Source organism: Struthio camelus, chromosome 26 (assembly GCF_040807025.1).
Source record: "Struthio camelus isolate bStrCam1 chromosome 26, bStrCam1.hap1, whole genome shotgun sequence".
In the NCBI taxonomy this organism is placed as follows: Eukaryota; Metazoa; Chordata; class Aves; order Struthioniformes; family Struthionidae; genus Struthio; species Struthio camelus.
In genome coordinates this window covers 2,517,437-2,534,221 of record NC_090967.1, presented here as the reverse complement: position 1 = coordinate 2,534,221, position 16,785 = coordinate 2,517,437, and positions in this window count along the sequence as shown.

Genomic DNA, 16,785 nt, shown 5'->3' with positions numbered 1-16,785 from the left:
TGGATGGGAGTTGGCGGGGGGACTATTGGGAGCCGGGTGGCCCTGCCTGGAGGAAGGTGTGAGGAAGCCTGATGGAAACGGGGTGAGGCGAGGAGGCCAAGGCCGGATTCTTGTTGTGGGTGTGCAGTAGGGATGGTAGGGCGAGTAGGGGGAGGCAAGAGGTGGTCTTTGCAGGTCTGAATTGGAGTGGGAGCAGGGTTTGGCTGCTAGAAGGGAAGGTGTGAGATGGGCTGTTGTCAGTGTGTACTGGTGGGAATCTGGATAGGGCCTTAGTGGGGGAGGGGTTCCTGAGGCCTGGAATGGCTCGAGGAGGGAGGCAAGAGGTACTGCTGGTGGATGGGAGTTGGTGGGGGAGCATTTGGAGCAGGGTGGCCTTTGTGGGAGGAATGTGTGAGCGGGCCTGGTTTCGATATATTTCAGGGAAGAAGGTGGCCATCGGTTTTGTGTTGGAGTGGTTCCCGAGGCCTGGAATGGCTCGAGGAGGGAGGCAAGAGGTGCTCTTTGCAGGTCTGAATTGGAGTGGGAGCAGGGTTTGGCTGCTAGAAGGGAAGGTGTGCGGTTGGCTGATGTCAGTTTGTGCTTTGGGGGAATGTGGCTAGGGCCTTAGTGGAGGAGGGGTGCTCGAGGCCTGGAATGGCAAGTAGATGGAGGCAAGCGGTGCTGCTGGTGGATGGGAGTTGGCGGGGGAGGAGTTGGAGGAGGGTGGCCTTTGTGGGAGGAATGTGTGAGTGGGCCTGGTGTCGGTATCTGTCAGGGTGGAAGGTGGCCAGGGCATTTGTGCTGGAGTGGTTCCTGAGGCCTGGAATGGCTAGTAGAGGGAGGCAAGAGGTGCTGCTGGTGAATGGGAGTTGGCGGGGGAGTAGGTGGGAGCAGGGTGGCCCTGCCTGGAGGAAGGTGTGAGGAAGCCTGGTGGAAACGGGGTGAGGCGAGGAGGCCAAGGCCGGTTCTTGTTGTGGGTGTGCAGTAGGGATGGTAGGGCGAGTAGGGGGAGGCAAGAGGTGCTCTTTGCAGTTCTGAATTGGAGTGGGAGCAGGGTTTGGCTGGGAGAAGGGAAGGTGTGCGGTTGGCTGATGTCAGTTTGTGCTTTGGGGGAATGTGGCTAGGGCCTTAGTGGAGGAGGGGTGCCCGAGGCCTGGAATGGCAAGTAGATGGAGTCAAGAGGTGCTGCTGGTGGATGGGAGTTGTCGAGGGAGGAGTTGGAGGAGGGTGGCCTTTGTGGGAAGAAGGTGTTAGCGGGCCTGGTGTCAGTATCTGTCAGGGTGGAAGTTGGCGAGCGGATTTGTGTTGGAGGGGTGCGCAAGGCCTGGAATGGCAAGTAGAGGGAAGCCAGAGGTGCTGCTGGTGGATGGGAGTTGGCGGGGGAGGAGTTGGAGCAGGGTGGCCTTTGTGGGAGGAATGTGTGAGTGGGCCTGGTGTCGGTATCTGTCAGGGAGGAAGGTGGCCAGGGCATTTGTGCTGGAGTGGTTCCTGAGGCCTGGAATGGCTAGTAGAGGGAGGCAAGAGGTGCTGCTGGTGAATGGGAGTTGTTGGGGGAGTAGGTGGGAGCAGGGTGGCCCTGCCTGGAGGAAGGTGTGAGGAATCCTGGTGAAAACGGGGTGAGGCGAGGAGGCCAAGGCCGGTTCTTGTTGTGGGTGTGCAGTAGGGATGGTAGGGCGAGTAGGGGAAGGCAAGAGGTGCTCTTTGCAGGTCTGAATTGGAGTGGGAGCAGGGTTTGGCTGCTAGAAGGGAAGGTGTGCGGTTGGCTGATGTCAGTTTGTGCTTTGGGGGAATGTGGCTAGGGCCTTAGTGGAGGAGGGGTGCCCGAGGCCTGGAATGGCAAGTAGATGGAGTCAAGAGGTGCTGCTGGTGGATGGGAGTTGTCGAGGGAGGAGCTGGAGGAGGGTGGCCTTTGTGGGAAGAAGGTGTTAGCGGGCCTGGTGTCAGTATCTGTCAGGGTGGAAGTTGGCGAGCGGATTTGTGTTGGAGGGGTGCGCAAGGCCTGGAATGGCAAGTAGAGGGAAGCCAGAGGTGCTGCTGGTGGATGGGAGTTGGCGGGGGAGGAGTTGGAGCAGGGTGGCCTTTGTGGGCGGAAAGCGTGAGGGGCCTGTTGTTGGTATCTGTCAGGGAGGAAGGTGGCCAGGGGATTTGTGCTGGAGTGTTTCTCAAGGCCTGGAATGGCTCGAGGAGGGAGGCAAGAGGTGCTGCTGGTGGATGGGAGTTGTCGGGGGAGCAGTGGGAGCATGGTGGCCCTGTCTTGAGGAAGGTGTGAGGAAGCCTGATGGAAACGGGGTGAGGTGAGGAGGCCAAGGCCGGTCCTTGTTGTGGGAGTGCAGTAGGGATGGTAGGGCGAGTGGGGGGATGCAAGAGGTGGTCTTTGCAGGTCTGAATTGGAGTGGGAGCAGGGTTTGGCTGGGAGAAGGGAAGGTGTGAGATGGGCTGTTGTCAGTGTGTACTGGTGGGAATCTGGATAGGGCCTTAGTGGGGGAGGGGTTCCTGAGGCCTGGAATGGCTCGAGGAGGGAGGCAAGAGGTACTGCTGGTGGATGGGAGTTGGCGGGGGGACTATTGGGAGCCGGGTGGCCCTGCCTGGAGGAAGGTGTGAGGAAGCCTGATGGAAACGGGGTGAGGCGAGGAGGCCAAGGCCGGATTCTTGTTGTGGGTGTGCAGTAGGGATGGTAGGGCGAGTAGGGGGAGGCAAGAGGTGGTCTTTGCAGGTCTGAATTGGAGTGGGAGCAGTGGGAACAGGGTATGGCTGCTAGAAGGAAAGGTGTGAGATGGGCTGATGTCAGTGTGTACTGGTGGGAATCTGGATAGGGCCTTAGTGGGGGAGGGGTTCCTGAGGCCTGGAATGGCTCGAGGAGGGAGGCAAGAGGTACTGCTGGTGGATGGGAGTTGGCGGGGGGACTATTGGGAGCAGGGTGGCCTTTGTGGGAGGAATGTGTGAGCGGGCCTGGTTTCGATATATTTCAGGGAAGAAGGTGGCCATCGGTTTTGTGTTGGAGTGGTTCCCGAGGCCTGGAATGGCTCGAGGAGGGAGGCAAGAGGTGCTCTTTGCAGGTCTGAATTGGAGTGGGAGCAGGGTTTGGCTGCTAGAAGGGAAGGTGTGCGGTTGGCTGATGTCAGTTTGTGCTTTGGGGGAATGTGGCTAGGGCCTTAGTGGAGGAGGGGTGCTCGAGGCCTGGAATGGCAAGTAGATGGAGGCAAGCGGTGCTGCTGGTGGATGGGAGTTGGCGGGGGAGGAGTTGGAGGAGGGTGGCCTTTGTGGGAGGAATGTGTGAGTGGGCCTGGTGTCGGTATCTGTCAGGGTGGAAGGTGGCCAGGGCATTTGTGCTGGAGTGGTTCCTGAGGCCTGGAATGGCTAGTAGAGGGAGGCAAGAGGTGCTGCTGGTGAATGGGAGTTGGCGGGGGAGTAGGTGGGAGCAGGGTGGCCCTGCCTGGAGGAAGGTGTGAGGAAGCCTGGTGGAAACGGGGTGAGGCGAGGAGGCCAAGGCCGGTTCTTGTTGTGGGTGTGCAGTAGGGATGGTAGGGGGAGTAGGGGGAGGCAAGAGGTGCTCTTTGCAGGTCTGAATTGGAGTGGGAGCAGGGTTTGGCTGGGAGAAGGGAAGGTGTGCGGTTGGCTGATGTCAGTTTGTGCTTTGGGGGAATGTGGCTAGGGCCTTAGTGGAGGAGGGGTGCCCGAGGCCTGGAATGGCAAGTAGATGGAGTCAAGAGGTGCTGCTGGTGGATGGGAGTTGTCGAGGGAGGAGTTGGAGGAGGGTGGCCTTTGTGGGAAGAAGGTGTTAGCGGGCCTGGTGTCAGTATCTGTCAGGGTGGAAGTTGGCGAGCGGATTTGTGTTGGAGGGGTGCGCAAGGCCTGGAATGGCAAGTAGAGGGAAGCCAGAGGTGCTGCTGGTGGATGGGAGTTGGCGGGGGAGGAGTTGGAGCAGGGTGGCCTTTGTGGGCGGAAAGCGTGAGGGGCCTGTTGTTGGTATCTGTCAGGGAGGAAGGTGGCCAGGGGATTTGTGCTGGAGTGTTTCTCAAGGCCTGGAATGGCTCGAGGAGGGAGGCAAGAGGTGCTGCTGGTGGATGGGAGTTGTCGGGGGAGCAGTGGGAGCATGGTGGCCCTGTCTTGAGGAAGGTGTGAGGAAGCCTGATGGAAACGGGGTGAGGTGAGGAGGCCAAGGCCGGTCCTTGTTGTGGGAGTGCAGTAGGGATGGTAGGGCGAGTGGGGGGATGCAAGAGGTGGTCTTTGCAGGTCTGAATTGGAGTGCTAGCAGGGTTTGGCTGGGAGAAGGGAAGGTGTGAGATGGGCTGATGTCAGTGTGTACTGGTGGGAATCTGGATAGGGCCTTAGTGGGGGAGGGGTTCCTGAGGCCTGGAATGGCTCGAGGAGGGAGGCAAGAGGTACTGCTGGTGGATGGGAGTTGGCGGGGGAGCATTTGGAGCAGGGTGGCCTTTGTGGGAGGAATGTGTGAGCGGGCCTGGTTTCGATATATTTCAGGGAAGAAGGTGGCCATTGGTTTTGTGTTGGAGTGGTTCCCGAGGCCTGGAATGGCTCGAGGAGGGAGGCAAGAGGTGCTCTTTGCAGGTCTGAATTGGAGTGGGAGCAGGGTTTGGCTGGGAGAAGGGACGGTGTGCGGTTGGCTGATGTCAGTTTGTGCTTTGGGGGAATGTGGCTAGGGCCTTAGTGGAGGAGGGGTGCTCGAGGCCTGGAATGGCAAGTAGATGGAGGCAAGCGGTGCTGCTGGTGGATGGGAGTTGGCGGGGGAGGAGTTGGAGGAGGGTGGCCTTTGTGGGAGGAATGTGTGAGTGGGCCTGGTGTCGGTATCTGTCAGGGTGGAAGGTGGCCAGGGCATTTGTGCTGGAGTGGTTCCTGAGGCCTGGAATGGCAAGTAGAGGGAGGCAAGAGGTGCTGCTGGTGAATGGGAGTTGGCGGGGGAGTAGGTGGGAGCAGGGTGGCCCTGCCTGGAGGAAGGTGTGAGGAAGCCTGGTGGAAACGGGGTGAGGCGAGGAGGCCAAGGCCGGTTCTTGTTGTGGGTGTGCAGTAGGGATGGTAGGGCGAGTAGGGGGAGGCAAGAGGTGCTCTTTGCAGTTCTGAATTGGAGTGGGAGCAGGGTTTGGCTGCTAGAAGGGAAGGTGTGCGGTTGGCTGATGTCAGTTTGTGCTTTGGGGGAATGTGGCTAGGGCCTTAGTGGAGGAGGGGTGCCCGAGGCCTGGAATGGCAAGTAGATGGAGTCAAGAGGTGCTGCTGGTGGATGGGAGTTGTCGAGGGAGGAGTTGGAGGAGGGTGGCCTTTGTGGGAAGAAGGTGTTAGCGGGCCTGGTGTCAGTATCTGTCAGGGTGGAAGTTGGCGAGCGGATTTGTGTTGGAGGGGTGCGCAAGGCCTGGAATGGCAAGTAGAGGGAAGCCAGAGGTGCTGCTGGTGGATGGGAGTTGGCGGGGGAGGAGTTGGAGCAGGGTGGCCTTTGTGGGCGGAAAGCGTGAGGGGCCTGTTGTTGGTATCTGTCAGGGAGGAAGGTGGCCAGGGGATTTGTGCTGGAGTGTTTCTCAAGGCCTGGAATGGCTCGAGGAGGGAGGCAAGAGGTGCTGCTGGTGGATGGGAGTTGTCGGGGGAGCAGTGGGAGCATGGTGGCCCTGTCTTGAGGAAGGTGTGAGGAAGCCTGATGGAAACGGGGTGAGGTGAGGAGGCCAAGGCCGGTTCTTGTTGTGGGAGTGCAGTAGGGATGGTAGGGCGAGTAGGGGGAGGCAAGAGGTGCTCTTTGCAGGTCTGAATTGGAGTGGGAGCAGGGTTTGGCTGGGAGAAGGGAAGGTGTGCGGTTGGCTGATGTCAGTTTGTGCTTTAGGGGAATGTGGCTAGGGCCTTAGTGGAGGAGGGGTGCCCGAGGCCTGGAATGGCAAGTAGATGGAGTCAAGAGGTGCTGCTGGTGGATGGGAGTTGTCGAGGGAGGAGTTGGAGGAGGGTGGCCTTTGTGGGAAGAAGGTGTTAGCGGGCCTGGTGTCAGTATCTGTCAGGGTGGAAGTTGGCGAGCGGATTTGTGTTGGAGGGGTGCGCAAGGCCTGGAATGGCAAGTAGAGGGAAGCCAGAGGTGCTGCTGGTGGATGGGAGTGGGCGGGGGAGGAGTTGGAGCAGGGTGGCCTTTGTGGGCGGAAAGCGTGAGGGGCCTGTTGTTGGTATCTGTCAGGGAGGAAGGTGGCCAGGGGATTTGTGCTGGAGTGTTTCTCAAGGCCTGGAATGGCTCGAGGAGGGAGGCAAGAGGTGCTGCTGGTGGATGGGAGTTGTCGGGGGAGCAGTGGGAGCATGGTGGCCCTGTCTTGAGGAAGGTGTGAGGAAGCCTGATGGAAACGGGGTGAGGTGAGGAGGCCAAGGCCGGTCCTTGTTGTGGGAGTGCAGTAGGGATGGTAGGGCGAGTGGGGGGATGCAAGAGGTGGTCTTTGCAGGTCTGAATTGGAGTGGGAGCAGGGTTTGGCTGGGAGAAGGGAAGGTGTGAGATGGGCTGTTGTCAGTGTGTACTGGTGGGAATCTGGATAGGGCCTTAGTGGGGGAGGGGTTCCTGAGGCCTGGAATGGCTCGAGGAGGGAGGCAAGAGGTACTGCTGGTGGATGGGAGTTGGCGGGGGGACTATTGGGAGCCGGGTGGCCCTGCCTGGAGGAAGGTGTGAGGAAGCCTGATGGAAACGGGGTGAGGCGAGGAGGCCAAGGCCGGATTCTTGTTGTGGGTGTGCAGTAGGGATGGTAGGGCGAGTAGGGGGAGGCAAGAGGTGGTCTTTGCAGGTCTGAATTGGAGTGGGAGCAGGGTTTGGCTGCTAGAAGGGAAGGTGTGAGATGGGCTGTTGTCAGTGTGTACTGGTGGGAATCTGGATAGGGCCTTAGTGGGGGAGGGGTTCCTGAGGCCTGGAATGGCTCGAGGAGGGAGGCAAGAGGTACTGCTGGTGGATGGGAGTTGGTGGGGGAGCATTTGGAGCAGGGTGGCCTTTGTGGGAGGAATGTGTGAGCGGGCCTGGTTTCGATATATTTCAGGGAAGAAGGTGGCCATCGGTTTTGTGTTGGAGTGGTTCCCGAGGCCTGGAATGGCTCGAGGAGGGAGGCAAGAGGTGCTCTTTGCAGGTCTGAATTGGAGTGGGAGCAGGGTTTGGCTGCTAGAAGGGAAGGTGTGCGGTTGGCTGATGTCAGTTTGTGCTTTGGGGGAATGTGGCTAGGGCCTTAGTGGAGGAGGGGTGCTCGAGGCCTGGAATGGCAAGTAGATGGAGTCAAGCGGTGCTGCTGGTGGATGGGAGTTGGCGGGGGAGGAGTTGGAGGAGGGTGGCCTTTGTGGGAGGAATGTGTGAGTGGGCCTGGTGTCGGTATCTGTCAGGGTGGAAGGTGGCCAGGGCATTTGTGCTGGAGTGGTTCCTGAGGCCTGGAATGGCTAGTAGAGGGAGGCAAGAGGTGCTGCTGGTGAATGGGAGTTGGCGGGGGAGTAGGTGGGAGCAGGGTGGCCCTGCCTGGAGGAAGGTGTGAGGAAGCCTGGTGGAAACGGGGTGAGGCGAGGAGGCCAAGGCCGGTTCTTGTTGTGGGTGTGCAGTAGGGATGGTAGGGCGAGTAGGGGGAGGCAAGAGGTGCTCTTTGCAGGTCTGAATTGGAGTGGGAGCAGGGTTTGGCTGCTAGAAGGGAAGGTGTGCGGTTGGCTGATGTCAGTTTGTGCTTTGGGGGAATGTGGCTAGGGCCTTAGTGGAGGAGGGGTGCCCGAGGCCTGGAATGGCAAGTAGATGGAGTCAAGAGGTGCTGCTGGTGGATGGGAGTTGTCGAGGGAGGAGTTGGAGGAGGGTGGCCTTTGTGGGAAGAAGGTGTTAGCGGGCCTGGTGTCAGTATCTGTCAGGGTGGAAGTTGGCGAGCGGATTTGTGTTGGAGGGGTGCGCAAGGCCTGGAATGGCAAGTAGAGGGAAGCCAGAGGTGCTGCTGGTGGATGGGAGTTGGCGGGGGAGGAGTTGGAGCAGGGTGGCCTTTGTGGGCGGAAAGCGTGAGGGGCCTGTTGTTGGTATCTGGCAGGGAGGAAGGTGGCCAGGGGATTTGTGCTGGAGTGTTTCTCAAGGCCTGGAATGGCTCGAGGAGGGAGGCAAGAGGTGCTGCTGGTGGATGGGAGTTGTCGGGGGAGCAGTGGGAGCATGGTGGCCCTGTCTTGAGGAAGGTGTGAGGAAGCCTGATGGAAACGGGGTGAGGTGAGGAGGCCAAGGCCGGTCCTTGTTGTGGGAGTGCAGTAGGGATGGTAGGGCGAGTGGGGGGATGCAAGAGGTGGTCTTTGCAGGTCTGAATTGGAGTGGGAGCAGGGTTTGGCTGGGAGAAGGGAAGGTGTGAGATGGGCTGTTGTCAGTGTGTACTGGTGGGAATCTGGATAGGGCCTTAGTGGGGGAGGGGTTCCTGAGGCCTGGAATGGCTCGAGGAGGGAGGCAAGAGGTACTGCTGGTGGATGGGAGTTGGCGGGGGGACTATTGGGAGCCGGGTGGCCTTTGTGGGAGGAATGTGTGAGCGGGCCTGGTTTCGATATATTTCAGGGAAGAAGGTGGCCATCGGTTTTGTGTTGGAGTGGTTCCCGAGGCCTGGAATGGCTCGAGGAGGGAGGCAAGAGGTGCTCTTTGCAGGTCTGAATTGGAGTGGGAGCAGGGTTTGGCTGCTAGAAGGGAAGGTGTGCGGTTGGCTGATGTCAGTTTGTGCTTTGGGGGAATGTGGCTAGGGCCTTAGTGGAGGAGGGGTGCTCGAGGCCTGGAATGGCAAGTAGATGGAGTCAAGCGGTGCTGCTGGTGGATGGGAGTTGGCGGGGGAGGAGTTGGAGGAGGGTGGCCTTTGTGGGAGGAATGTGTGAGTGGGCCTGGTGTCGGTATCTGTCAGGGAGGAAGGTGGCCAGGGCATTTGTGCTGGAGTGGTTCCTGAGGCCTGGAATGGCTAGTAGAGGGAGGCAAGAGGTGCTGCTGGTGAATGGGAGTTGTTGGGGGAGTAGGTGGGAGCAGGGTGGCCCTGCCTGGAGGAAGGTGTGAGGAAGCCTGATGGAAACGGGGTGAGGCCAAGGCCGGTTCTTGTTGTGGGAGTGCAGTAGGGATGGTAGGGCGAGTAGGGGGAGGCAAGAGGTGCTCTTTGCAGGTCTGAATTGGAGTGGGAGCAGGGTTTGGCTGCTAGAAGGGAAGGTGTGCGGTTGGCTGATGTCAGTTTGTGCTTTGGGGGAATGTGGCTAGGGCCTTAGTGGAGGAGGGGTGCTCGAGGCCTGGAATGGCAAGTAGATGGAGTCAAGCGGTGCTGCTGGTGGATGGGAGTTGGCGGGGGAGGAGTTGGAGGAGGGTGGCCTTTGTGGGAGGAATGTGTGAGTGGGCCTGGTGTCGGTATCTGTCAGGGAGGAAGGTGGCCAGGGCATTTGTGCTGGAGTGGTTCCTGAGGCCTGGAATGGCTAGTAGAGGGAGGCAAGAGGTGCTGCTGGTGAATGGGAGTTGTTGGGGGAGTAGGTGGGAGCAGGGTGGCCCTGCCTGGAGGAAGGTGTGAGGAAGCCTGATGGAAACGGGGTGAGGCCAAGGCCGGTTCTTGTTGTGGGAGTGCAGTAGGGATGGTAGGGCGAGTAGGGGGAGGCAAGAGGTGCTCTTTGCAGGTCTGAATTGGAGTGGGAGCAGGGTTTGGCTGCTAGAAGGGAAGGTGTGCGGTTGGCTGATGTCAGTTTGTGCTTTGGGGGAATGTGGCTAGGGCCTTAGTGGAGGAGGGGTGCCCGAGGCCTGGAATGGCAAGTAGATGGAGTCAAGAGGTGCTGCTGGTGGATGGGAGTTGTCGAGGGAGGAGTTGGAGGAGGGTGGCCTTTGTGGGAAGAAGGTGTTAGCGGGCCTGGTGTCAGTATCTGTCAGGGTGGAAGTTGGCGAGCGGATTTGTGTTGGAGGGGTGCGCAAGGCCTGGAATGGCAAGTAGAGGGAAGCCAGAGGTGCTGCTGGTGGATGGGAGTTGGCGGGGGAGGAGTTGGAGCAGGGTGGCCTTTGTGGGCGGAAAGCGTGAGGGGCCTGTTGTTGGTATCTGTCAGGGAGGAAGGTGGCCAGGGGATTTGTGCTGGAGTGTTTCTCAAGGCCTGGAATGGCTCGAGGAGGGAGGCAAGAGGTGCTGCTGGTGGATGGGAGTTGTCGGGGGAGCAGTGGGAGCATGGTGGCCCTGTCTTGAGGAAGGTGTGAGGAAGCCTGATGGAAACGGGGTGAGGTGAGGAGGCCAAGGCCGGTCCTTGTTGTGGGAGTGCAGTAGGGATGGTAGGGCGAGTGGGGGGATGCAAGAGGTGGTCTTTGCAGGTCTGAATTGGAGTGCTAGCAGGGTTTGGCTGGGAGAAGGGAAGGTGTGAGATGGGCTGTTGTCAGTGTGTTCTGGTGGGAATCTGGATAGGGCCTTAGTGGGGGAGGGGTTCCTGAGGCCTGGAATGGCTCGAGGAGGGAGGCAAGAGGTACTGCTGGTGGATGGGAGTTGGCGGGGGAGCATTTGGAGCAGGGTGGCCTTTGTGGGAGGAATGTGTGAGCGGGCCTGGTTTCGATATATTTCAGGGAAGAAGGTGGCCATTGGTTTTGTGTTGGAGTGGTTCCCGAGGCCTGGAATGGCTCGAGGAGGGAGGCAAGAGGTGCTCTTTGCAGGTCTGAATTGGAGTGGGAGCAGGGTTTGGCTGGGAGAAGGGAAGGTGTGCGGTTGGCTGATGTCAGTTTGTGCTTTGGGGGAATGTGGCTAGGGCCTTAGTGGAGGAGGGGTGCTCGAGGCCTGGAATGGCAAGTAGATGGAGGCAAGCGGTGCTGCTGGTGGATGGGAGTTGGCGGGGGAGGAGTTGGAGGAGGGTGGCCTTTGTGGGAGGAATGTGTGAGTGGGCCTGGTGTCGGTATCTGTCAGGGAGGAAGGTGGCCAGGGCATTTGTGCTGGAGTGGTTCCTGAGGCCTGGAATGGCTAGTAGAGGGAGGCAAGAGGTGCTGCTGGTGAATGGGAGTTGTTGGGGGAGTAGGTGGGAGCAGGGTGGCCCTGCCTGGAGGAAGGTGTGAGGAAGCCTGATGGAAACGGGGTGAGGCCAAGGCCGGTTCTTGTTGTGGGAGTGCAGTAGGGATGGTAGGGGGAGTAGGGGGAGGCAAGAGGTGCTCTTTGCAGGTCTGAATTGGAGTGGGAGCAGGGTTTGGCTGCTAGAAGGGAAGGTGTGCGGTTGGCTGATGTCAGTTTGTGCTTTAGGGGAATGTGGCTAGGGCCTTAGTGGAGGAGGGGTGCCCGAGGCCTGGAATGGCAAGTAGATGGAGTCAAGAGGTGCTGCTGGTGGATGGGAGTTGTCGAGGGAGGAGTTGGAGGAGGGTGGCCTTTGTGGGAAGAAGGTGTTAGCGGGCCTGGTGTCAGTATCTGTCAGGGTGGAAGTTGGCGAGCGGATTTGTGTTGGAGGGGTGCGCAAGGCCTGGAATGGCAAGTAGAGGGAAGCCAGAGGTGCTGCTGGTGGATGGGAGTTGGCGGGGGAGGAGTTGGAGCAGGGTGGCCTTTGTGGGCGGAAAGCGTGAGGGGCCTGTTGTTGGTATCTGTCAGGGAGGAAGGTGGCCAGGGGATTTGTGCTGGAGTGTTTCTCAAGGCCTGGAATGGCTCGAGGAGGGAGGCAAGAGGTGCTGCTGGTGGATGGGAGTTGTCGGGGGAGCAGTGGGAGCATGGTGGCCCTGTCTTGAGGAAGGTGTGAGGAAGCCTGATGGAAACGGGGTGAGGTGAGGAGGCCAAGGCCGGTCCTTGTTGTGGGAGTGCAGTAGGGATGGTAGGGCGAGTGGGGGGATGCAAGAGGTGGTCTTTGCAGGTCTGAATTGGAGTGCTAGCAGGGTTTGGCTGGGAGAAGGGAAGGTGTGAGATGGGCTGTTGTCAGTGTGTTCTGGTGGGAATCTGGATAGGGCCTTAGTGGGGGAGGGGTTCCTGAGGCCTGGAATGGCTCGAGGAGGGAGGCAAGAGGTACTGCTGGTGGATGGGAGTTGGCGGGGGAGCATTTGGAGCAGGGTGGCCTTTGTGGGAGGAATGTGTGAGCGGGCCTGGTTTCGATATATTTCAGGGAAGAAGGTGGCCATTGGTTTTGTGTTGGAGTGGTTCCCGAGGCCTGGAATGGCTCGAGGAGGGAGGCAAGAGGTGCTCTTTGCAGGTCTGAATTGGAGTGGGAGCAGGGTTTGGCTGGGAGAAGGGAAGGTGTGCGGTTGGCTGATGTCAGTTTGTGCTTTGGGGGAATGTGGCTAGGGCCTTAGTGGAGGAGGGGTGCTCGAGGCCTGGAATGGCAAGTAGATGGAGTCAAGCGGTGCTGCTGGTGGATGGGAGTTGGCGGGGGAGGAGTTGGAGGAGGGTGGCCTTTGTGGGAGGAATGTGTGAGTGGGCCTGGTGTCGGTATCTGTCAGGGAGGAAGGTGGCCAGGGCATTTGTGCTGGAGTGGTTCCTGAGGCCTGGAATGGCTAGTAGAGGGAGGCAAGAGGTGCTGCTGGTGAATGGGAGTTGTTGGGGGAGTAGGTGGGAGCAGGGTGGCCCTGCCTGGAGGAAGGTGTGAGGAAGCCTGATGGAAACGGGGTGAGGCCAAGGCCGGTTCTTGTTGTGGGTGTGCAGTAGGGATGGTAGGGCGAGTAGGGGGAGGCAAGAGGTGCTCTTTGCAGGTCTGAATTGGAGTGGGAGCAGGGTTTGGCTGGGAGAAGGGAAGGTGTGCGGTTGGCTGATGTCAGTTTGTGCTTTGGGGGAATGTGGCTAGGGCCTTAGTGGAGGAGGGGTGCCCGAGGCCTGGAATGGCAAGTAGATGGAGTCAAGAGGTGCTGCTGGTGGATGGGAGTTGTCGAGGGAGGAGTTGGAGGAGGGTGGCCTTTGTGGGAAGAAGGTGTTAGCGGGCCTGGTGTCAGTATCTGTCAGGGTGGAAGTTGGCGAGCGGATTTGTGTTGGAGGGGTGCGCAAGGCCTGGAATGGCAAGTAGAGGGAAGCCAGAGGTGCTGCTGGTGGATGGGAGTTGGCGGGGGAGGAGTTGGAGCAGGGTGGCCTTTGTGGGCGGAAAGCGTGAGGGGCCTGTTGTTGGTATCTGTCAGGGAGGAAGGTGGCCAGGGGATTTGTGCTGGAGTGTTTCTCAAGGCCTGGAATGGCTCGAGGAGGGAGGCAAGAGGTGCTGCTGGTGGATGGGAGTTGTCGGGGGAGCAGTGGGAGCATGGTGGCCCTGTCTTGAGGAAGGTGTGAGGAAGCCTGATGGAAACGGGGTGAGGTGAGGAGGCCAAGGCCGGTCCTTGTTGTGGGAGTGCAGTAGGGATGGTAGGGTGAGTGGGGGGAGGCAAGAGGTGGTCTTTGCAGGTCTGAATTGGAGTGGGAGCAGGGTTTGGCTGCTAGAAGGGAAGGTGTGAGATGGGCTGTTGTCAGTGTGTACTGGTGGGAATCTGGATAGGGCCTTAGTGGGGGAGGGGTTCCTGAGGCCTGGAATGGCTCGAGGAGGGAGGCAAGAGGTACTGCTGGTGGATGGGAGTTGGTGGGGGAGCATTTGGAGCAGGGTGGCCTTTGTGGGAGGAATGTGTGAGCGGGCCTGGTTTCGATATATTTCAGGGAAGAAGGTGGCCATCGGTTTTGTGTTGGAGTGGTTCCCGAGGCCTGGAATGGCTCGAGGAGGGAGGCAAGAGGTGCTCTTTGCAGGTCTGAATTGGAGTGGGAGCAGGGTTTGGCTGCTAGAAGGGAAGGTGTGCGGTTGGCTGATGTCAGTTTGTGCTTTGGGGGAATGTGGCTAGGGCCTTAGTGGAGGAGGGGTGCTCGAGGCCTGGAATGGCAAGTAGATGGAGGCAAGCGGTGCTGCTGGTGGATGGGAGTTGGCGGGGGAGGAGTTGGAGGAGGGTGGCCTTTGTGGGAGGAATGTGTGAGTGGGCCTGGTGTCGGTATCTGTCAGGGAGGAAGGTGGCCAGGGCATTTGTGCTGGAGTGGTTCCTGAGGCCTGGAATGGCTAGTAGAGGGAGGCAAGAGGTGCTGCTGGTGAATGGGAGTTGGCGGGGGAGTAGGTGGGAGCAGGGTGGCCCTGCCTGGAGGAAGGTGTGAGGAAGCCTGATGGAAACGGGGTGAGGCGAGGAGGCCAAGGCCGGTTCTTGTTGTGGGTGTGCAGTAGGGATGGTAGGGGGAGTAGGGGGAGGCAAGAGGTGCTCTTTGCAGGTCTGAATTGGAGTGGGAGCAGGGTTTGGCTGCTAGAAGGGAAGGTGTGCGGTTGGCTGATGTCAGTTTGTGCTTTAGGGGAATGTGGCTAGGGCCTTAGTGGAGGAGGGGTGCCCGAGGCCTGGAATGGCAAGTAGATGGAGTCAAGAGGTGCTGCTGGTGGATGGGAGTTGTCGAGGGAGGAGTTGGAGGAGGGTGGCCTTTGTGGGAAGAAGGTGTTAGCGGGCCTGGTGTCAGTATCTGTCAGGGTGGAAGTTGGCGAGCGGATTTGTGTTGGAGGGGTGCGCAAGGCCTGGAATGGCAAGTAGAGGGAAGCCAGAGGTGCTGCTGGTGGATGGGAGTTGGCGGGGGAGGAGTTGGAGCAGGGTGGCCTTTGTGGGCGGAAAGCGTGAGGGGCCTGTTGTTGGTATCTGTCAGGGAGGAAGGTGGCCAGGGGATTTGTGCTGGAGTGTTTCTCAAGGCCTGGAATGGCTCGAGGAGGGAGGCAAGAGGTGCTGCTGGTGGATGGGAGTTGTCGGGGGAGCAGTGGGAGCATGGTGGCCCTGTCTTGAGGAAGGTGTGAGGAAGCCTGATGGAAACGGGGTGAGGTGAGGAGGCCAAGGCCGGTCCTTGTTGTGGGAGTGCAGTAGGGATGGCAGGGCGAGTGGGGGGATGCAAGAGGTGGTCTTTGCAGGTCTGAATTGGAGTGCTAGCAGGGTTTGGCTGGGAGAAGGGAAGGTGTGAGATGGGCTGTTGTCAGTGTGTACTGGTGGGAATCTGGATAGGGCCTTAGTGGGGGAGGGGTTCCTGAGGCCTGGAATGGCTCGAGGAGGGAGGCAAGAGGTACTGCTGGTGGATGGGAGTTGGCGGGGGGACTATTGGGAGCAGGGTGGCCCTGCCTGGAGGAAGGTGTGAGGAAGCCTGATGGAAACGGGGTGAGGCGAGGAGGCCAAGGCCGGATTCTTGTTGTGGGTGTGCAGTAGGGATGGTAGGGCGAGTAGGGGGAGGCAAGAGGTGGTCTTTGCAGGTCTGAATTGGAGTGGGAGCAGTGGGAACAGGGTATGGCTGCTAGAAGGAAAGGTGTGAGATGGGCTGATGTCAGTGTGTTCTGGTGGGAATCTGGATAGGGCCTTAGTGGGGGAGGGGTTCCTGAGGCCTGGAATGGCTCGAGGAGGGAGGCAAGAGGTACTGCTGGTGGATGGGAGTTGGCGGGGGGACTATTGGGAGCAGGGTGGCCTTTGTGGGAGGAATGTGTGAGCGGGCCTGGTTTCGATATATTTCAGGGAAGAAGGTGGCCATTGGTTTTGTGTTGGAGTGGTTCCCGAGGCCTGGAATGGCTCGAGGAGGGAGGCAAGAGGTGCTCTTTGCAGGTCTGAATTGGAGTGGGAGCAGGGTTTGGCTGGGAGAAGGGAAGGTGTGCGGTTGGCTGATGTCAGTTTGTGCTTTGGGGGAATGTGGCTAGGGCCTTAGTGGAGGAGGGGTGCTCGAGGCCTGGAATGGCAAGTAGATGGAGGCAAGCGGTGCTGCTGGTGGATGGGAGTTGGCGGGGGAGGAGTTGGAGGAGGGTGGCCTTTGTGGGAGGAATGTGTGAGTGGGCCTGGTGTCGGTATCTGTCAGGGTGGAAGGTGGCCAGGGCATTTGTGCTGGAGTGGTTCCTGAGGCCTGGAATGGCAAGTAGAGGGAGGCAAGAGGTGCTGCTGGTGAATGGGAGTTGGCGGGGGAGTAGGTGGGAGCAGGGTGGCCCTGCCTGGAGGAAGGTGTGAGGAAGCCTGGTGGAAACGGGGTGAGGCGAGGAGGCCAAGGCCGGTTCTTGTTGTGGGTGTGCAGTAGGGATGGTAGGGCGAGTAGGGGGAGGCAAGAGGTGCTCTTTGCAGTTCTGAATTGGAGTGGGAGCAGGGTTTGGCTGCTAGAAGGGAAGGTGTGCGGTTGGCTGATGTCAGTTTGTGCTTTGGGGGAATGTGGCTAGGGCCTTAGTGGAGGAGGGGTGCCCGAGGCCTGGAATGGCAAGTAGATGGAGTCAAGAGGTGCTGCTGGTGGATGGGAGTTGTCGAGGGAGGAGTTGGAGGAGGGTGGCCTTTGTGGGAAGAAGGTGTTAGCGGGCCTGGTGTCAGTATCTGTCAGGGTGGAAGTTGGCGAGCGGATTTGTGTTGGAGGGGTGCGCAAGGCCTGGAATGGCAAGTAGAGGGAAGCCAGAGGTGCTGCTGGTGGATGGGAGTTGGCGGGGGAGGAGTTGGAGCAGGGTGGCCTTTGTGGGCGGAAAGCGTGAGGGGCCTGTTGTTGGTATCTGTCAGGGAGGAAGGTGGCCAGGGGATTTGTGCTGGAGTGTTTCTCAAGGCCTGGAATGGCTCGAGGAGGGAGGCAAGAGGTGCTGCTGGTGGATGGGAGTTGTCGGGGGAGCAGTGGGAGCATGGTGGCCCTGTCTTGAGGAAGGTGTGAGGAAGCCTGATGGAAACGGGGTGAGGTGAGGAGGCCAAGGCCGGTCCTTGTTGTGGGAGTGCAGTAGGGATGGTAGGGTGAGTGGGGGGATGCAAGAGGTGGTCTTTGCAGGTCTGAATTGGAGTGGGAGCAGGGTTTGGCTGGGAGAAGGGAAGGTGTGAGATGGGCTGTTGTCAGTGTGTACTGGTGGGAATCTGGATAGGGCCTTAGTGGGGGAGGGGTTCCTGAGGCCTGGAATGGCTCGAGGAGGGAGGCAAGAGGTACTGCTGGTGGATGGGAGTTGGCGGGGGGA